General features: G+C 38.6%; 1 non-coding gene across 1 annotated transcript; it reads right to left on the bottom strand.

Moving 5' to 3' along the window:
• Positions 1-16,120: 16,120 nt before the first annotated feature.
• LOC125996914 (small nucleolar RNA SNORA51) lies at positions 16,121-16,253 on the bottom strand. Its single transcript, XR_007491574.1, has one exon. It is a non-coding gene; the product is annotated as a small nucleolar RNA SNORA51 (small nucleolar RNA).
• Between the last annotated feature and the right edge of the window lie 3,113 nt (positions 16,254-19,366).

Here is a 19,366-nt window from a genome sequence, read left to right on the forward strand (position 1 = left end):
CAAGACCGGGGCCGGCGAGGTGGCACTAGAGGTAAGGTGTCTACCTTGCAAGTGTTTGCCAAGGAAAGATCGTGACCGTGGTTCCATCCCCCGGTGTCCCATATAGTCCCCCCAAGCCAGAGGCAATTTCTGAGCGATTAGCCAGGAGTAACCCCTGAGCATCAAACAAGTGTGGCAAAAAAAAAAAATTAGTCAAGACCTTTAAAGTTCACCATTTTTATTAGCCTTTTGAATAAAAGGTACTTCTCAAGAGTGCTTCATCCATCATCTAAAGTTCTAAAGAGTATGCACTTGCACCTGCATAACTGACAGAAGGAAATTTGCTTAGGGTGTTACACACTTGGGAAAGTTCCAGATAGAGAAGAACTTTTCAAAATAATAACATAGTATGAAGCTATTTGCAAAAAAATATATTTTACCAGATAAATATGCAGCATAGATATCAGGAAGGATTAGCCCTGCATGTCATTTTAAAAAAGAAAACTACATTGTAATAGGAAAATTATTTTTATATCTCTGATCTCACCTGCCACATTTCCCTTCCATTCTGCTGATAATTTCATACACTTTTTATAAAGAGCAATTCCAGGCTGCATTATTGTCCCAAGCTTTGACATTCTCACAAAAAATGAAAAACTTCTTTCTGCTCATAAAGTCCTAGAAGAGGTGGATCAGACCAAAGAATCTTCTAACTTAGGGTAAATTTTTTATTATTTTACATAAATCTCTCAGGCAGGAATAAGGAAGAAGTATTTCAAACCCAATTCCAAATATTTCATTTGGAATCACTCCCTGAGAAGAATGGAGCACCTGCCAATTAACATATCTATAGATCTTCTGAACAAACTCAGTAATATTTTAATTAATAAGTTGCCTGAATAGAGCCCCAGCTGTCACCTGGGTATATACCCCAACAGGGAATGACAAAATAAAGACCATGCAATGATTACTTTTTAATGCCACTGAGTCATAGTAGCAGTCACAAAACTAAAATTCAAGTGGTCTCAGTTTACAAATAAAGAAACTAAGGTCAGAGGAGGGGGAGCTAGAAAAAAAGTTCATGTGACTTTTTAGTGACAGATCTAGTATTGGTGAATAAATATGTGACCACAAACCAATTTAGGATTCTTCTCACTTTTATTAAAAATTATATCTAAGGCCAGAGAGATAGCATGGAGATAGGGCATTTGCCTTGCATGCAGAAGGACAGTGGTTCGAATTCTGGCATCCCATGTGGTCCCCTGAGCCTGCCAGGAGTGATTTCTGAGCGTAGAGCCTGGAGTAACCCTGAGTGCTGCCGGATATGACCCAAAAATAAAAAAAACCATATATATATATATATCTTACAAGTTACTTCATTTTTTTCACATCTTAGACATTCTAACATAGTGGCTTGTTTTACATTTCTCAATATACTAATTATTAGATCTAATTTTTATTTCAAAAATGCTAAAACAATTATAATATCACTTCATTATAAATCTAGTGGTGTCATTTTTTTATACAACATAGCTATTACTAAGATCATTTCTCACTTGTATTGACTGAATATGCCTTCAGTATTGGTGTTGTCTAAAAGAGAATCTTTCTCTGTCTTGCTTTTTCTTTTAGAAGATGTTAGAGAACAGTAGAGAAGCCTATATTCAAGACTGCCATTTGTAAAGAACTGTAAATACCCTGGGCACTTCACATTCACGCATTAAAAACTGAGCTCTAGGGCCCAGAGAGATAGCACAGCAGCGTTTGCCTTGAAAGCAGCCGATCCAGGACCAAAAGGTGTTTGGTTCGAATCCCAGTGTCCCATATGGTCCCCCGTGCCTGCCAGGAGCTATTTCTGAGCAGATAGCCAGGAGTACCCCGTGAGCACCACCGGTTGTGGCCCAAAATATCAAAACAACAACAACAACAACAACAAAAAACAGATCTAAACCACATAGTTTCTCTCATGGTTCCTCCATTGTTTCTCTTCTTGAGAATAAAGAAATTCTTTTACAAGGGATATATTGTTCTAAAGAAGAATGTCAAAAAAGGAAAGGTCTCTTTTATTGTCAAACTCCAGAATTATGTCCAAGAAAATAATAAAATTAAAATGTGATAAGATCCTACATTACTAAAATCAAAATATATTATAAATTAAAAAAATAAAATTAAAATTAAAAAATTAAATTAAGATTAGAAATTATAAAAATTTAACCATTTGGGGGCTGAGCAATATTACAGCAGCAAAAGTACAGAACCTGATCTAGGTTTCATCTCCAGCATATGATATGGTCTCCTGAGTCTTCCAGGAGTATTTTTTTTTTTTTTTGCTTTTTGGGCCACACCCTATAACTCTCAGGGGTTATTCTGGGCTATGTTCTCAGAAATTGCTCCTGGCATGGGGGACCATATGGGATGCTGGGGATTGAACCCAGGTATGTCCTGGATCAGCCATGTGCAAGGCAAACACCCTACTGCTGTGCTATCACTCTGGCCCTTCCAGAAGTAATTTCTGAGTGAAGAGCCATTAATTACTCCTAATTGCTGCCAGGTGTGACCCATAAAGCCAAATTTTTTTAACCATTTTTAGATTTTCAAATATATATCTGTAAATTCTGACAAGTCACCAAATTATCCTTTGACGGCATACTTCAGAATCAGAATTAACTGGATTGTAGTACTAGTATAGGTGGTGGTGGTGGTAGTAGTAGGAGTAGGATTAGGAGGAGGAGGAGGAGGAGGCGAAGGAAAAGGAGGAAGAAGCAGAAGGGGACAAGGAGGAAGAGGAAGAAGAGGAAGTACTAAGATGTTGTTAATGGTAACTGTAAAGTGGCCCCTCTTTTAATAGCATCCTCTCCTTTTAGCTTAGTACCAAATAAACACAACTCCTAGTAGGAACATTTAATGGAGAAAAGCAGAAATTTTTCTCCACAAATAATAGCAGCAGCAATTCAAGCACATGAGGAATTAAGATGAATCACTGCCACCAGATTTGTAATGAATGAATCGGGCCCACTAATTTTTACTGTGCTTGCAGTAAAACAGACCACACAGGACTTCTCTTTGGGAATCTGCAAGTAAAGCTTTAAAATCCTTCCACGGCTTTATCACCTGTAATGATTTAGGATGTTCAGGGGTGTCTAGAGAAAAATGTACTCGCATTTTCTTAGACACACTGCTAAAAATAATTTCCTAACTGCTATCTACTGTGACTCAGAGGACATCTTCAGGCCCCAACACCAGAAATATTATTCTCTATTCAAATGTTAACTACATTAGCTTTTTAAAAATATAACTCATCAATTACCTCTATACAAATTTATACTCTGGCCTTAATGATTGATATAAATGTTCCCCATCTACAATAACATAATTTACAGTATTAACGTCTTTCATCTATAATTCTGCATAGGTTTTTGACTTGTACTAAGATTCCCACATGATCTTAATTTTTTATAGTGAATTCATTTTAGGAACTGCACCCTAGGATCCCTTCAGATGACATCTCATTTTCAGGACAACCTGTAAACACTATGGTAATCTGTAAGTCAACCTAATAGGAGGCTATGTTTATAAAAACCCCAAGGAACTACTGCTGCTGAAGGCAGAATCTCTCTTACCAAGTTGCCGCCCCCACATTTATGACAGTTCCTGCTGATGGCTGTATTCTGACTGGTACACTTGCACAGCTAATTCAGAAAGAGCAGAAATCACTCTTGGGTGGAGTTGTGGATAGTGGTACAATCTTTCCCACCCTGAGAACAGGCAAATATCAGAATTTTATAGAGGCAGAACTAAAACCTACATTCCCCTTTCAAACCTTCCAAGTTCCCATTGTCATGTACTATTCAGTTAGGTCTGTATTATGACAAAAAAAAAAAGTGTATAGAATTTCAAGAGCACTCCTTTAAATATGTACTTTTGCCATTTATTTCTTCTATATCCCTTCTAAATCTGTTAGTTTTTTTTTAACAAGCATTGTACCTTCAAAGACTGCAGTTTTGATCTAGAATCTGTCATGGGAAACCTCACTAAAATCACTGGGTGGCAATTATTTATGACATCTTTAACTGGGTATGAAAAGGTTAACAGCAAGGGTCTGTCAAAGCAGTCAGGGAACAGCCTTTAACCCAGAGCTGCTGATGTCATGTGGGGGTCCCTGATAAAAAAACACATAAAGTAACATAAAGTAAATGACTTCTAATATCGCATGAGGGAGAGTTTTTAACTAGCACTTATCCTGAAACATGTTCTATTCCCACTTCCAAATATCAAGAAAACCTAAAAACCTCTCCACAAATACATAAATAAAGGAGATTTCTAAACTGCTATGTAACAAAAAACAAGTAGCAAAAGGAAAACTAATCATTTTTATCATTAACATAAATGCATATAGCCAGACAGAGATAGCAAATAGAGAACCACCAGCCCATTTGGAGTTTGTGCTTCAAATTCTAAACTTCGTTGTAACGGGTAAAGGACTAAAATCTCCTCATATCTTGCAAACTACCAGTCTTCGAAGAAAATGTATCAACGTGTACCAAGAAATGAGGTACTAATAGAAAAACTAGTAGAAGGTCAGAACTATGACAGATATTTTCCTTGTCACATCTGTTGCTTCCATTAAATTTGTGATAAGAAATTTAGAGTGAGCCAGCGAGGTGGCGCAAGCTGTAGGGCGTTTGCCTTGAACTTGCTAACCTAGGACAGACCTTGGTTGGATTCCCAGCATCCCATATGGTTCCCCAAGCCAGGAGCGATTTCTGAGCACAGAGCCAGGAGTAACCCTTAATCATCACCAGGCGTTGCCGAACCCCCCCCCCCATAAAAAGAAAAATATATATAAGGTTTTGGGGGTTTTTGTTTTGTTTTGCTTTGCTTTGCTTTTTGTGTCACACCCTGCAGCACTCAGGTGTTACTTTTGGCTCTGAGCTCAGAAATCACCCCTGGCGGGCAAGGGGACCATATGGGATGCCAGGATTTCAACCACCATCCATCCTGGATCAGCTGCCTGCAAGGCAAATGCCCTACCGCTGTGCTATCTCTCTGGCCCCTACAACTAATATTTGTAAATGGTAAATTTGTAGAAATTTATCTCTAGGGTCAGAGATGCATTTGGCTTGCATGCCACTGACCCGAGATGCACCTGAGTTCAATCCCCGGCATCCCATATGGTCCCTTGAGCCTGCCAGGAGTGATTTCTAAGCACAGAGCCAGGAGTAACCCCTGAGTGCCAGTGGGCATGACCACAAAACAAATAAACAAAAATCCCACAAATACTACTTATAATTTATTCTATAGCTGTGCATACTTTCATGATTTTCAAAGCATATCTATTTATTCTATTATGTAATATAATTGTTTTAATGTTAATACTTAAAATAATGTAAAAACACATATCAAAGAAATGAAGTTATCCTTAACATACCTTTTGCTGGGGCCGGAGAGATAGAACGGAGGTAAGGTATTTGCCTTTCATACAGAAGGACTGTGGTTTGGATCCCGGCATCCCATATGGTACCTTGTGCCTTCCAGGGGCGATTTCTGTTCATAGAGCCAGGAGTGGTCCCTGAAGCACTGCCGGATGTGACCCAAAAACAAAAACAAAAACAAAAAAAACAAAAACAAACAAAAAAAAAACATACCTTTTACTAAGCCACCCAGTGGCTCTCAGGGATTCCTCCTGGCTCTGTGCTCAGAAATTCTTCCTGGCAGGCGCCGGGGACAGTATGGGATGCTGGGACCCAAACTGGGGTCCATCCAGGTTGGCCGCGTGCAAGATATACGCCCTATCGCTATGCTATCTCTCTGAACCCAAGAATAAAAATCTTTTTTTTTTTTTTTTTTTTTTTTTTTAGGTTTTGGGTCACACCCAGCGGTGCTCAGGGGTTACTCCTGGCTGTCTGCTCAGAAACATCTCCTGGCAGGCACGGGGGACCATATGGGACACCGGGATTCGAACCAACCACCTTTGGTGCTGGATTGGCTGCTTGCAAGGCAAACGCCACTGTGCTATCTCTCCGGGCCCAAGAATAAAAATCTTATAGAACTTTTTTATATTTAACTTCTAATTTGATATCATAAATTAAATAACACCAATCTCTTTAAACTTTTTTTTTTGGGGGGTCACACCCGGCACCACTCAGGGGTTGCTCCTGGCTTTAAACTCAGAAATCGCTCCTGGCAGGCTCAGGGGACCATATAAGATGCTGGGATTCGAACCACTGACCTTCTGCATGCAACGCAAACACCTTACCTCCATGCTATCTCTCCGGCCCCTCTTTAGACTTTTTTAACCTAAACAGTGTCTTGACCATTATCTTTAATGACGCTGATTTTTTTTTTTTAAAGCATAGACTACTTGATTCACGTAACATCTGCAGATTTGGATTTATAAATGTTCTTGTGACCAAATTCATTTTCGTGTTTTTGGCAGACCTCACAATTTATAGTGATAATACATTTTCCTTCTAGTCAAGCATTATATCAAGAGGCAAGTAACAGGTGTCTCCACTAATATGGTAAGAGTTTCTCTGGTCTTTCTCTTTGCATTTTCAGTTATGTAGTAAGTTCATACCATTGCACAAGGCCTAACAATTGTTTATTATAATTTTTCTATATCAAATAAGAGTAAAATAAAGCCATCCTTTATAATGACTAAAAACAAGTTTTATTTTGTGTACCATTTAGACTAATACCTCCTTATTTGTTTTTAAAACTTTTCACTGATATTAGAAAATTGAAAACTTAGCCTGATATAAGGGATAATTCTGGCATTAAAATTCAAGCATATGAGGGGCTGGAGTGGTGGCACAGCAGTAGGGCATTTGCCTTGCATGCAGCTGATCTAGGACTGACCATGGTTTGATCCCCCAGCATCCCATATGGTACCTCAAGCCAGGAGCAATTTCTGAGCACATAACTCCTGAGTGTCACCAGATGTGGCCCCCCCAAAAAAATCAAAAAACAAAACAAACAAACAAAAAAAGAAAAACAAGCATATGGGGGCCAGAGAGATAGCACAGCAGTAGGGCATTTGCCTTGCATGCAACCAATCCAGGAAAAATTCTGGCATCCCATATGGTCCCCCTTGCCTGCCAGGAGTGATTTCTTTTTGTTTTGTTTTTTGTTTGTTTGTTTTACTTTGGGGTCTCACCTAGTGGCACTCAGGAGTTACTCCTGGCTCTGAACTCAGAAGTCACTCCTGGCAGGCTCGGGGGACCATATAGGATGTTGGAATTTGAATAGGGGTCCATTCTGTATTGGCTACATGCAAAGCAAAAGCCTTACTGCTTTGCTATCGCACCAGCCCCCAGGAGCAATTTCCGGGTACAGATCCAGGAGTAACTTCTGAGTGCCACCAGGTGTGACCCAAAAAAACAAAATAAAACAAAAAAATCAAACATATGAGATATTAAAAAAAAACATAGCTTCTCAGATTCTTGTTAAATGTTTTCCTAACTCTAAACATTGTATTTTATGGTTTTATATATCAGGCTTTCAGTGAGAAAAAGGTATTGCTAATATTTTTATTCACATCCATTTCTCAGTTCATTCTATATTTCATTATTCTGTCTTTTTACCTTGTGTTCTATGTTTTTTGCTTGGCTGTTTTTGAATGATACTCAGTGATACTCAGGGATTACTCTTGACTTTTGCTCAGGGGTCACCCTGAGAAGACTCAGAGAACCATAATATGAAGTAATAAAATCAGATTGCCTATGTATATAAAGCAAGTGACCTACCCAATAATATCATCACTCCAGTCTCATGCTATATCTAATTGAACATACTATGCCTATTTACCTTCATTCCTTTCTTCTTTGGACAATCTTGCAACCTACTCTTTGTCTTCTATGATCAAAAACACAGAAATCTGAACAGGTTAATATATCTCAAAAAATGTTGTGCCTTCTCTTTCATCTGTACCATCACTGGATATATAGCATCTCTTTAGATACTACATGATTAAAAATATCCTACCATACACACACCATAAAGTTCATTTTTCATTATTCATCTCTTATCATCATCAAATTACTTAATAAGCATTTTTATTATAAATTAGAGGAATCTGGCATGGCAAGATGTCCACTAGCTATTAAACTTCCAGATAAATCAACTGACAATCTCTTTAATATTCGCCACTGAGTAAGCCTATTAAATTTCCCCATCTCTCTTTACTCAACCAGTTATATGTGGTACATAATACTTAGGGAATCTCCAATATTGTAAAGAATTAAATAAAAATATACTGAGATACACTATAAATTCTTTTTTTTTTTTTTTTGGGTCACACCCGGCAGTGCTCAGGGGTTACTCCTGGCTGTCTGCTCAGAAATAGCTCCTGGCAAGCACGGGGGACCATATGGGACACCGGGATTCGAACCAACCACCTTTGGTCCTGGATCGGCTGCTTGCAAGGCAAACGCCGCTGTGCTATTTCTCCGGGCCCTACACTATAAATTCTAAAACCTAAATACAAATAAACTATTATTTTAGTATAATGTCAAAGATGTTTTCCTTTGAGATTAATAAAGGCCACAATCAATTAAAATAACATAGATGAAAAGACTATTAAAATAAAAAATTAATATTTTGAAAGTATATTAGATGTCCTCTATCTAGTCCTGGGAGCACACAATTAAAAATTAAAATTTAACTAGCTCAAAAAAAAATTATGGAAGCAGAATAGACCATGTCTTAGGATACAAAGCCAACCTATATAAGACCACAAATGTAAGGATCATGAGAAGTACCCTATCAGACCACTATGCAACAGAGGTCAAAATTGACTTCAAGAAGAAGCAATGGAGAAAAACAAATACCTGGAGATTAAACAAAATGCTGCTCAACAACAGCTGGATCAAAGAACAACTCAAGGAAGAAATAAAAAGATTCCTTGAGACAAATGATAATGAAGAGACAACATGTCAAAATGTGTGGGACACAGCAAAAGCAGTAATTAGGGGAAAACTCATAGCAATACAGGCCTATGTCAAGAAACAGGAAAATGACAAAATCAACAGTTTAAAAGATCACCTCAAGGAATTGGAACAACAGCAGCAGAGAAATCCAACCACAACCAGAAGGCAAGAAATAATAAAACCAGAGCAGAAATAAACAACATAAAAACTAAGAAACAAGCGAAGGGACACCCAGTCAAACCCACACCATATCCCCTGCAAGAAAAGGCAGCCAACTCCCCTGAGAACTCATGCTGCTCAGCCCTCCCTACCAACTCCCCCTAACGTGGACTGTTACCTGAAAACCGGATTTAGCTCCAAAAGTATCCCCAATGCAAGAACTCTTCCAAGACCTCCCTGCCACAAATCTTTTGCCAATCTCAAGAAGGTCAGGGGATGTGATGGAAAGGTGCCTGGGAACCCACACACCACAAGAAAAACCCAAATGATGGCTTGGAGAGATAGCACAGCGGTGTTTGCCTTGCAAGCAGCAGATCCAGGACCTAAGGTGGTTGGTTCGAATCCCGGTGTCCCATATGGTCCCCCGTGCCTGCCAGGAGCTATTTCTGAGCAGACAGCCAGGAGTAACCCCTGAGCACCGCTGGGTGTGGCCCAAAAACCAAAAAAAAAAAAAAAAAAAGAAAAAAAAGAAAAGAAAAGAAAAAGAAAAACCCAAAAGACAATGGGAAAACCTGTACTTCCAACATAAGTATAAGACCTGTATTACACCACCTCCTTACCTGCTTTTCCCCCAAAGTAAGGTAGTCATTTGCATCACTTTGTTCCTTTAAATACTTTAATTCATTTTTTTAAAAAATGTTTGTTCTACATATATATATGTGAGCACAAAATTTTTATTTCTATTTTTATCTTTTTTGGGTGTGTGACCTGTTTCTGTTTTCTTCTCTGTCCACCCCCAAATGCACCGACAATATAATGTAGCACCATTTCTCCCTGCAAAGGCACACTAAAAAAAAGGGGAAATCTTACATATAAAAAAGAGCTCTTATCTACTAGGGATAAGAACTCATACTTGCTTACAATACAGGGATATCTCCCACCTTGAAAATATGTCACGCAGACCCAACTTAGACCTCAGGTGATTAGACACCATCCGTCCAGCCTTGAACCCTGGATTCCAGACATAGAATCAACACAGTTCTTCACAACCGCTACGGGAAACAAATCCCATTCGGGACAGCCTTAATACTGCTGGGCCACCAACAAGTGCCAGCTCTAATATGATATCCTGACAGCGAGGAAAGGGGAACAACTTGACCTAAGAGCAAGTTATCCTACCTTAACAGCTAACGATATGACAAAATCAGAAGACTTGTCACCCTTTGGTATGTCCAAAAGCCAAGATCGTGATTTACAGATGACTGGCTGCTAGAACCATGACCAGACTGTATATATCTTGAAACCAAAGAAAATGCCCTAGTCTAGGGTTTGAACTACGACCTGCACAACAACCATGATCCCCAGTTCCAAAGGTCTGGCAGAGACAATTGCACCGGAATGGGGCTTCTGGAAACACAATGAAAGACGCTATCCTAGGTGCCATCCTAGGATCAGTGCGAAGACCAAGACCACCAACCACAGAAGATGGATTAAAATGATACTGAGGGAACAGAACTTCTAGAACCACAAAGAAAGACTTCATCATAAGTCCCACTCCTGGACCTGTGCAGATACTGAGATCTCTAGATACAGAGATCTGATTTTATCACCCAGGATGGAGCAGAAGTCTTCCAAACACCACAAAAGCACCACCGGGAGAGTAAATGAACCTGAACGGAGTCTACAGTTAATCCCATGACAATATACTCCAAGGGTGGAGAAACCCCATATCTGTTAGGCCAAGTGAATTCCTTTTCGAATGACCCCAATATTTACTGTGCCAGTGCAGGAGGGGAAAAAAAAAGCACAAAACATTTTTTATTTTATTTATTTTTTTGTTTTTGTTTTTTTTGGGGGCCACACCCAGCGTTGCTCAGGGGTTACTCCTGGCTGTCTGCTCAGAAATAGCTCCTAGCAGGCATGGGGGACCATATGGGACACCGGGATTCAAACCAACCACCTTTGGTCCTGGATCGGCTGCTTGCAAGGCAAACACCGCTGTGCTATCTCTCCGGGCCCACATTTTTTATTTGTTATATATTATTTTTTATCTTCATTTATTGTTATTATTTTTTATTTTTATTTACCTATCTACCTTTTGTCGATTTCTTTGTTTTGGTGTAATTATTGAAGTTGCTGTCCCCATTTATACTTATTTTTTTTTCCTCTTCTTTCTTTATGTGCTCTGCCATGTTTCTTATCTCAAGACCATGGTTTTTTTTTGTTTGTTTGTTTTTTGTGGTGCTTATCGTTATTGTTGGAGTCCTCACTGGATATTTGACACTTCTTTTTTGTACTGCTGGGGTGTTTCACCTTCTTTTTCTCTTTTGTCTCTCAAACCGATGATGAGAGCCTCTAGAAGGATTCCGCCCATTTTTGGCACATTAGACTTTTACCCCAATTTATTACTTTTCTCTTCTTCAAACAAAACCACATAACTTGAACTAGTTAGTCCTGCCTCCCAGTTAGAGGGGGAAATAAGGGAGGCACCAACCTGGACTATTTATGTTTTAGAACTACAATATTACTACACGACACCCACTGTTAAGGGTTAGGGTTAGGTACAGAGGGGACCACATGTTCTAGCAGCCCTGGGGGTGAGGGAGGAGGATATGGGAGGTAGGACGAAAATGGAGGTGTAGGGAGGACAAATCGGTGATGGGAATCCCCCCTGATTTTATGTAAATATGTACCTAAAATATTATTGTCAACAATATGTAAGCCACTATGGTCAAAATAAAATTATATTATTAAAAAAATATGGAAGCACATTCTCAATACCTATATCTAGATATGTAACTATATTGTGCATGTGTGTGTATTTGCTGTGGTTTTATTAAATCTCTCAAAAAAAGAACATTACAATTGGGGCCGGGTAGGTGGCGCTGGAGGTAAGGTGTCTGCCTTGCAAGCGCTAGCCAAGGAAGGACCGTGGTTCGATCCCCCGGCGTCCCATATGGTCCCCCCCAAGCCAGGGGCGATTTCTGAGCACATAGCCAGGAGTAACCCCTGAGCGTCAAATGGGTGTGGCCCAAAAACAAAAAAAAAAAAAAAAGAACATTACAATTGCCCATTAATCTATAGATTATAGATTCTTAAAAATTATATTTAGAAATTATTATTACATTACTACTACATTATTATTATTATTACATTATTACTACAAATACTTTATAGTTTAAATCCCTAATGCTGCATTCTAAATGGTAAGTAAAATGAATAGCATTTATAAATCACTTCAATGATCTTCCCTTTAATTTAACCCCCAACTGACATAGTATTTTTTTCAGGTAATAATAAAGTTAATGTTTTAATATGGTAAACTTTAGCATTTTCTTCTAAAATGAAGATACATTTCCCTTATATAAATAGCTTTCATTTAATTTCATGAGGTACATTAATTTAAAGAACATAATTGAATTTAATTCTTACAAGATTGAAGTGTAAGAAAAACATAAAAGCACTTTTTAAGCATAGATTTATTGAGATAATATTGACTTATAAAAGTAAAATCGCCTATGGTTTCTGATTAACTTACTAGTTGGGGCCACACCCAGTGGTGTTAGAGTTTTCTTTAGGTTCTGCATTATAGATCATTCCTGGAAGCGCTCAGGGAACCCATATGTAGTGATGAGGATTGAACTCTGGTTGGTCATGTGCAAGGCAAGTGCCCTATCTGCTGTACTATCTCTACAACCTGGACTATTTATGTTTTAGAACTACGATATTACTACACGACACCCACTGTTAAGGTGCCACTGTCCACTTAACTCTATTAGCTATTCTCCCAACCTTTGATAACTTCAATTCAATGGTCAGAGTATAAAGCTCAGAAACACTTCTCTTAAGGAAAGCAAACCCAGCTCAGGGTGAGTCCCAAGCTCACCTCTCAAGAAAATGATATAAGTTATATGCTCTTTCTATCATTTCATACTGCCATGCTTACATCTTTTGTTTTGTTTTGTTTTGGGCCACACCTGTTTGATGCTCAGGGGTTCCTCCTGGCTAAGCGCTCAGAAGTTGCCCCTGGCTTGGGGGGACCATACGGGATGCCAGAGGATCAAACCGCAGGCCTTCCTTGGCTAGCACTTACAAGGCAGACACCTTACCTCTAGCGCCACCTCACCAGCCCCCCATGCTTACACCTTAATTGTACACATCTTCAGATACTGCAAAACTATGCAAATGTAGTGTACAGTACCTGAAGCACAAAACAAAGTAATTTCTGCAACCTATTACTGTACTATAGCAAATCAGATGACAAAGATGTGCAAACATTTTTTTTTATTTTGGGCCACACCTGGTGAAGTTCAGGGGTTACTCCTGGCTATGTGCTCAGAAATCGCTCCTGGCTTAGGGGACCATATGGGGCCCCAGGGATCGAACTTCAGTCCATCCTGGGTCAGCTGAATGTAAGGCAAACACCCTGCCGTTGTGCCATCACCCTGATCCAGATGTGCATACATTTGTGAAATGTCTGAATTAGATGATATTTTTAAAGGATGTAGCTTAGTTGGGGGTACAGTTAATAGAGCACATGTTTCACATATATATGTTATTTTTGTTTTATTCCTTGTGCTAAAATATACAGAAGGATATAAATTTATTTCTCTCAAGAGTATGGCAGTGAACCTGTGATAACTTAAAATTCTTTTTAAAATTGCTTATCGTGCCTATTTTATTAATACATAAGATTGCTTTCTAATTATACTCACCCATTATTTGTATGTTAATGCATTCTCTGTAAATGCTAGAGGATATTAAAAATGTCTCTCTTAAACAGTTTGTATACTTTCCTGTAATTTTTATTTACACTAGTAATTTGTTCAATAAGACTTTCTCTTTTTATACTATAGATATAGTAAAAGAAATCTTATGTTCAACAAGAACATTGTTAGATCAGAAATTCTTTTTTTGGTTTGTGTTTTTGAGTTACAACTCAAAAACAAATGCTCAAAAATTACTCCTGCTAGTGATTGGGGGACATATGGGAAGCCGGAAATTGAACCCAGTTCTCTCCCAAGTTGGCAGCATGCAAGGCAAAGTCTCTAACCACTGTACACTCCAGCTCCCAGATGAGAAATTCTGAGTTGAGTCTAAATTAATAAGACTTTAATTTGTAACTCAATAAGTTTTATACTGTACATAATTTACATATACACATACATTTAGAAATATTTCATATTTTAAAATTGTTCTGCAGAACTATTGATTTATCAATAGATCTGAAACATTTTCAAATTATTTCATAGCTTCTAAAACACAGATTTGCTTGGATCCATCTGTAGCACCAGTGGAAAAAATCTGTTTCTTTAAGTCGTTTTATGAGGGTGCCAAAAGGCATAAAAATATGAAGCCATTTAATAGCCAGACTCTTTGAAAGTACCAAGCACACATAGTGTGCATGCTACGTTTAATCACACTGATGGATTTACATGTAATGTCTCAATTCCAGACTCCCTCATTAGCGCAGTCAATCTCAAAGTTCTCCCTGGTGAGTGAAGGGTGAAGGTGACTTCAGCACCCGTGAGAGGATGGCTGGATATTACCAACAATCAGAAAAAGACAGTGGGAAAAAGCTCTACCATATGAGGCTATAATCCGAGCTGTGGTCAATGTGTTGAAAGCTTTATATTTCCTGACCACAGGATCTTTCTATAAAATGAGGAGGGAGGAGGGATATTCCCAGGATTAGCCAGCTGGCTATTTCTATATGCTTATTAAAATTTCTGGAAGAAATAGTGGGACCTTTAGACCCTTTTAAACTATATCCACAAGAGAAACCATAAGCCCCCACCCATTACCTAAGCACTATAGTTAATGCAAAGGGACAGAATAAAGTATTTTCAAACTTAAAATTTGACAGTCACCACATAGGCTTGGGAAAAAGTAAATGGTGGCAAAGGCAGCAGTAGTAACTAGCAGAAGCAAGGAGAGGTTCCAGATGTCACCATCATAGGAAATTCTTTTCTCTTTTTAGGACCCTCGGGTCAGTCTTTTCAATTTGGAACAAAGCACAGTTTGTAGGGTTTAGGGACAACCTGCCTTTTAGAGACTACTTTTGGATACTGCTGTTTCTTTGTATTCTTTATTGGAGAAGTATTCCTCTGACATACTCCACCACACCTTCTGTTCCAATAGTGGAATTAAGCACAAATAACACATTTGATTCTTTGTTTAAGAAGAAAACTATCAGCTTAACCATTTATTAGTCAAGACACATTGGATTACAAGGTAAATTATAGAAGTAGTGGTAGAGTTGGACCTGCTGAAAAAGAAATCCTCAGTGTTTAATCAGAACTACCAGATTTAGAAACCAGAAGAATGTCAAGAGAAATGTCACAACATACAGGGTTTCAGAAAGAAAAAATGAGCAATCCGAGAGGCAAATTAAACAGTATTACCAAACCAACAATTCTACTGCCCTACTCATCTACACTAAAAAAAAGCAAGGGTAGTACAATAGAAAACTCTCAAAAATTATATTTTTTTTAGTAAGATGCTTCTTGCTCATGATTCAGCTAGAGATTCACAAATGCAAACAAAGAAAATGCATTTTTCCCCAAGGATAAGTGAATGTATATCTTTTACATGGTAGAACACCACTTCTGATTTGTTATTAAATATCCTGGGTTCTACAGCTTAGTAACTGTTTAGTAAAAATCATCTTTTGAACAGATGGACAATTTTGGTACAGCACATTTATGTAGGTTAGGCTATTAAAGCTGAAACCTGGGGATATGGCACAACAAACTGAAAACATTTTTTCATGTACTACTGCAGGGCTCCACTCCCAGAACTAACTGAAGTGGACCCTAAGAACCACCAGGTGTGCCTCCCACCACCAAAAGATATTAAAACTTACAACACAAAGTAAATAACAGGACAGTGTGTAAGTGGGGTGTTCTGATATGAACTGCTCTTAGAACATAAAATACTGATTTTGCTATTTCAGTTGTACATTAAAATCACCTTGAGATGCAAGGGTGGTGATCTTTAGAAACAACACTTGTCATACCAAGTCAGAGGATGGTTTAAATAAACATCAGTGATTTTTTTGTCCCCCAATTCACAATACAGACCAGGCAAAGGGCTTGTGTTGAGGTGTATATGGGATGCATTTACTGTACCTCTTCTTTCTATACAGTCAGTGTAAAGAACACAGCCTGTGGTAATAATTGGGAGGCCTTATTTTTTCTTTTCTTTTCTTTTTTGATTTTTTTAATATATGTATATATATTAAAAAATCCTTCACCAGTGCAACATTCCCATCAGTGACTTTTTTTCAGCTCATTCTGTCATTTTAGGTGAGTGAAATGTGTAGCCAATGCTGAAGATTATGAACAAATCAATTTCAAATTTAACAGGAATTATGAATATTGGAAAGAAATTAGAAATTATAAGGGAAAAATTTCCCCGGTGAGGTGACACCTATAATAAAACAGTTTGTCCTTATGAAGAAGAAAATACTTCTGTTTCTTCCCTTTCCAAATATTCAAGTATTTCCTCTCTAGAGATTATAAAGACCAACTCTTCTCTTAAATTGTTCTTCAAAACCTTTGAAGTTCTAAATACCAAGGATTTACAGTGGCATTAGAATCTTTTTTTTTTCTTTTGGGCCACACCCTTTTGATGCTCAGGGGTACTCTTGGCTAAGCGCTCAGAAATTGCCCCTGGCTTGGGGGGACTACATGGGACGCCAGGGGGATCGAACCGCGGTCCTTCCTTGGCTAGTGCTTGCAAGTCAGGCACCTTAGCTCTAGCGCCATCTCACTGGCCCAGATATGGCCCAAAAACTAAAAAAAAAAAAAAATTAATATGTAAGAAAATAAAAAGCTTGAATTATCTGATTTTTTATGTATAAACTGCTTTAGTTTTTCTAAATTTTCTTTGTTTTGGATGTTCATTACATGCGGTCAAACTCTAAGACTGTACAGTATTAAGTTTAACCAGAACGACATGATATGAAAAGTCAAGGCATAGTCTTTATTAATCATTAAGTGTCTATTATATTCACAATTAGTTATATTCACTTTTAGTTATTATTAGTGAACCATCTTGTTTATAATATTAGAAAGGAAAACAATGGAGTTCTTTATCATTATCTTAACTCTCTATAGCCACATCTAATTCGAAAAAATAATCTTCACACTGTGTGTGTGTGTGTGTGTGTGTGTGTGTGTGTGTGTGTGTGTGTGGTTTTTGGGTCACACCCGGCACTGCTCAGGGGTTATTCCTGGCTCCAGGCTCAGAAATTGCTCCTGGCAGGCACGGGGGACCATATGGGACACCAGGATTCGAACCGATGACCTCCTGCATGAAAGGCAAACACCTTACCTCCATGCTATCTCTCCGGCCCCAATCTTCACACTTTTTGTAAATAACTGAATTATATTGTAAGAAATTTATTTTTAAGTGCCATACTTCAATCCTAGGATCAGAATATCTCAAGCCCTCTTCTTCAAAAAACTGAAAAGTGTGTAAGAAAAAAAAAAAGTCAACACAAATAGCTACTGTAAAAAATCAGTCATAAGATCTTCTATAGGGAAAAGAGTAGGAGCCAGAGAGACATATGCAGCGCTTACTCCTGGCTTTGAGCTCTAGGATCACTCCTCATGTTGGGACTCAAGGACTACATGGGATCAAATCAGGGTCAGCCATGCTTCCCACACCCTGTACTCTCTCTGTAGCCAGAAAGAGCTCTTTAAAATTAAGGTTCTAATTGCAACTCTATCAGAAATTACTTGTATGAGGTCGGTTGAGACTCTAAATACTGTAATATGAAATGGTAACTGGGACAGTGATAAAAGAAACTTTCCCAGGGGCGATGGAGAGATAGTATAGCAGGCAGGGTGCTTGTCTTAAATACAATCAGCCCAAGTGTGGTCGGCGCGGTGGCGCTAAATGTAAGGTGTCTGCCTTGCTAGCCTAGGACGGACCCCGGTTCGATCCCCGGTGTCCCATATGGTCCCCTAAGCCAGGAGCGACTTCTGAGTGCATAGCCAGGAGTAACACCTGAGCGTCACCGGGTGTGGCCCAAAAACCAAAAAAAAAAAAAAACAAAACAAAAAAAAAACCCAATCAGCCCAAGTTCCATCCCTGGCATTCTTTATGATTTCACGAGCCCAGCAGGAGTAATTCCTGAGTACAAAATCAGAAGTAACCTGAGCATTACTGGATGTGGCAAAAAAAAAAAAAAAAGAAAAAAAAAATCACTTTAAGGGGGAAACATATAGAATAGTTGGTAAGGCATTTAACTTTCAGGCACCCAACATGATTTGATACCAAGAAGTGTACCTCCAGGAGTGAGTTCTGAGCACAGAGCCAGGAGTAAACCCTGAACACTGCTCTGAGGCCAAACAATTAAAATCACTTGACTTGTATTGGGCCTTTTATGTGTCATTCTAAGTCCCTTAGTATCTAGACATATCTACCCTCACCAAGTTTTGAAGACCATAGAAGGTTTCATATATGTATGTACATAAACACATGTGTGCATAGTTCAGACAAGCAAGGCCGTTTATATTGATCCTAAGAATTTTTTCTACATGAAAAATATTCATCTAGTTTTTCTCAGCTTTTCTCTAATGTGGTACTTTTTTTTGGGGGGGAGGGGGCATCCCCTGTGACACTCAGGAGTTACTCCTGACTACAGGCTCAGAAATCACTCCTGCCTTGGGGGACCATATGGGACGCCGGGGGATCAAACCGCATTATATCCTTGGTTAGCATATGCAAGGCAAATGCCCTACTGCTTGTGCCACTATTCTGGCCCCGGTGGCAAACTTCTGAACTTGTTTCCTTCTTGTGGCCTTCTTTTCCTACTAATTGCTCCTCCCAATCTTTTGCCTTGAATCACTACTTATGTAAAAATCTTAAATGAATAAAGCAAAAGAGAACTAGGAAACAGAAGGCAACATACAAAGACTGCCACTATCATTATTGTTCTAGACCACATATTTACAAAATATTATAAGTCAATAAATAAAAAATATTGAAAAGGAGAAATATAGTCAGTTCCAAAGATGGTCATGTTTGGGTGGGGATGGTGTTTGGTTTGGGAGCCAGACCTGGCTGTGTTCAGTGTTTATGTATGGCTCTGTGCTCAGGAATCTTTCCTGATGGTGCTTGGGGTATGTGATACCAAGCATTGAACCCAGATCAGCCACATGTAAAGCAAGTGTTGAAAACCCAATATAGCTCTGGCTCATGGTCATATTTTCAAGCATAACATCAATGAATCTGACAAGAATTTTATTTTGCACTACAGACCAAACACAATCCAAAAGAATTCATAGCCA

The sequence above is a fragment of the Suncus etruscus genome, chromosome 18 (genome assembly GCF_024139225.1).
Source record: "Suncus etruscus isolate mSunEtr1 chromosome 18, mSunEtr1.pri.cur, whole genome shotgun sequence".
In the NCBI taxonomy this organism is placed as follows: Eukaryota; Metazoa; Chordata; class Mammalia; order Eulipotyphla; family Soricidae; genus Suncus; species Suncus etruscus.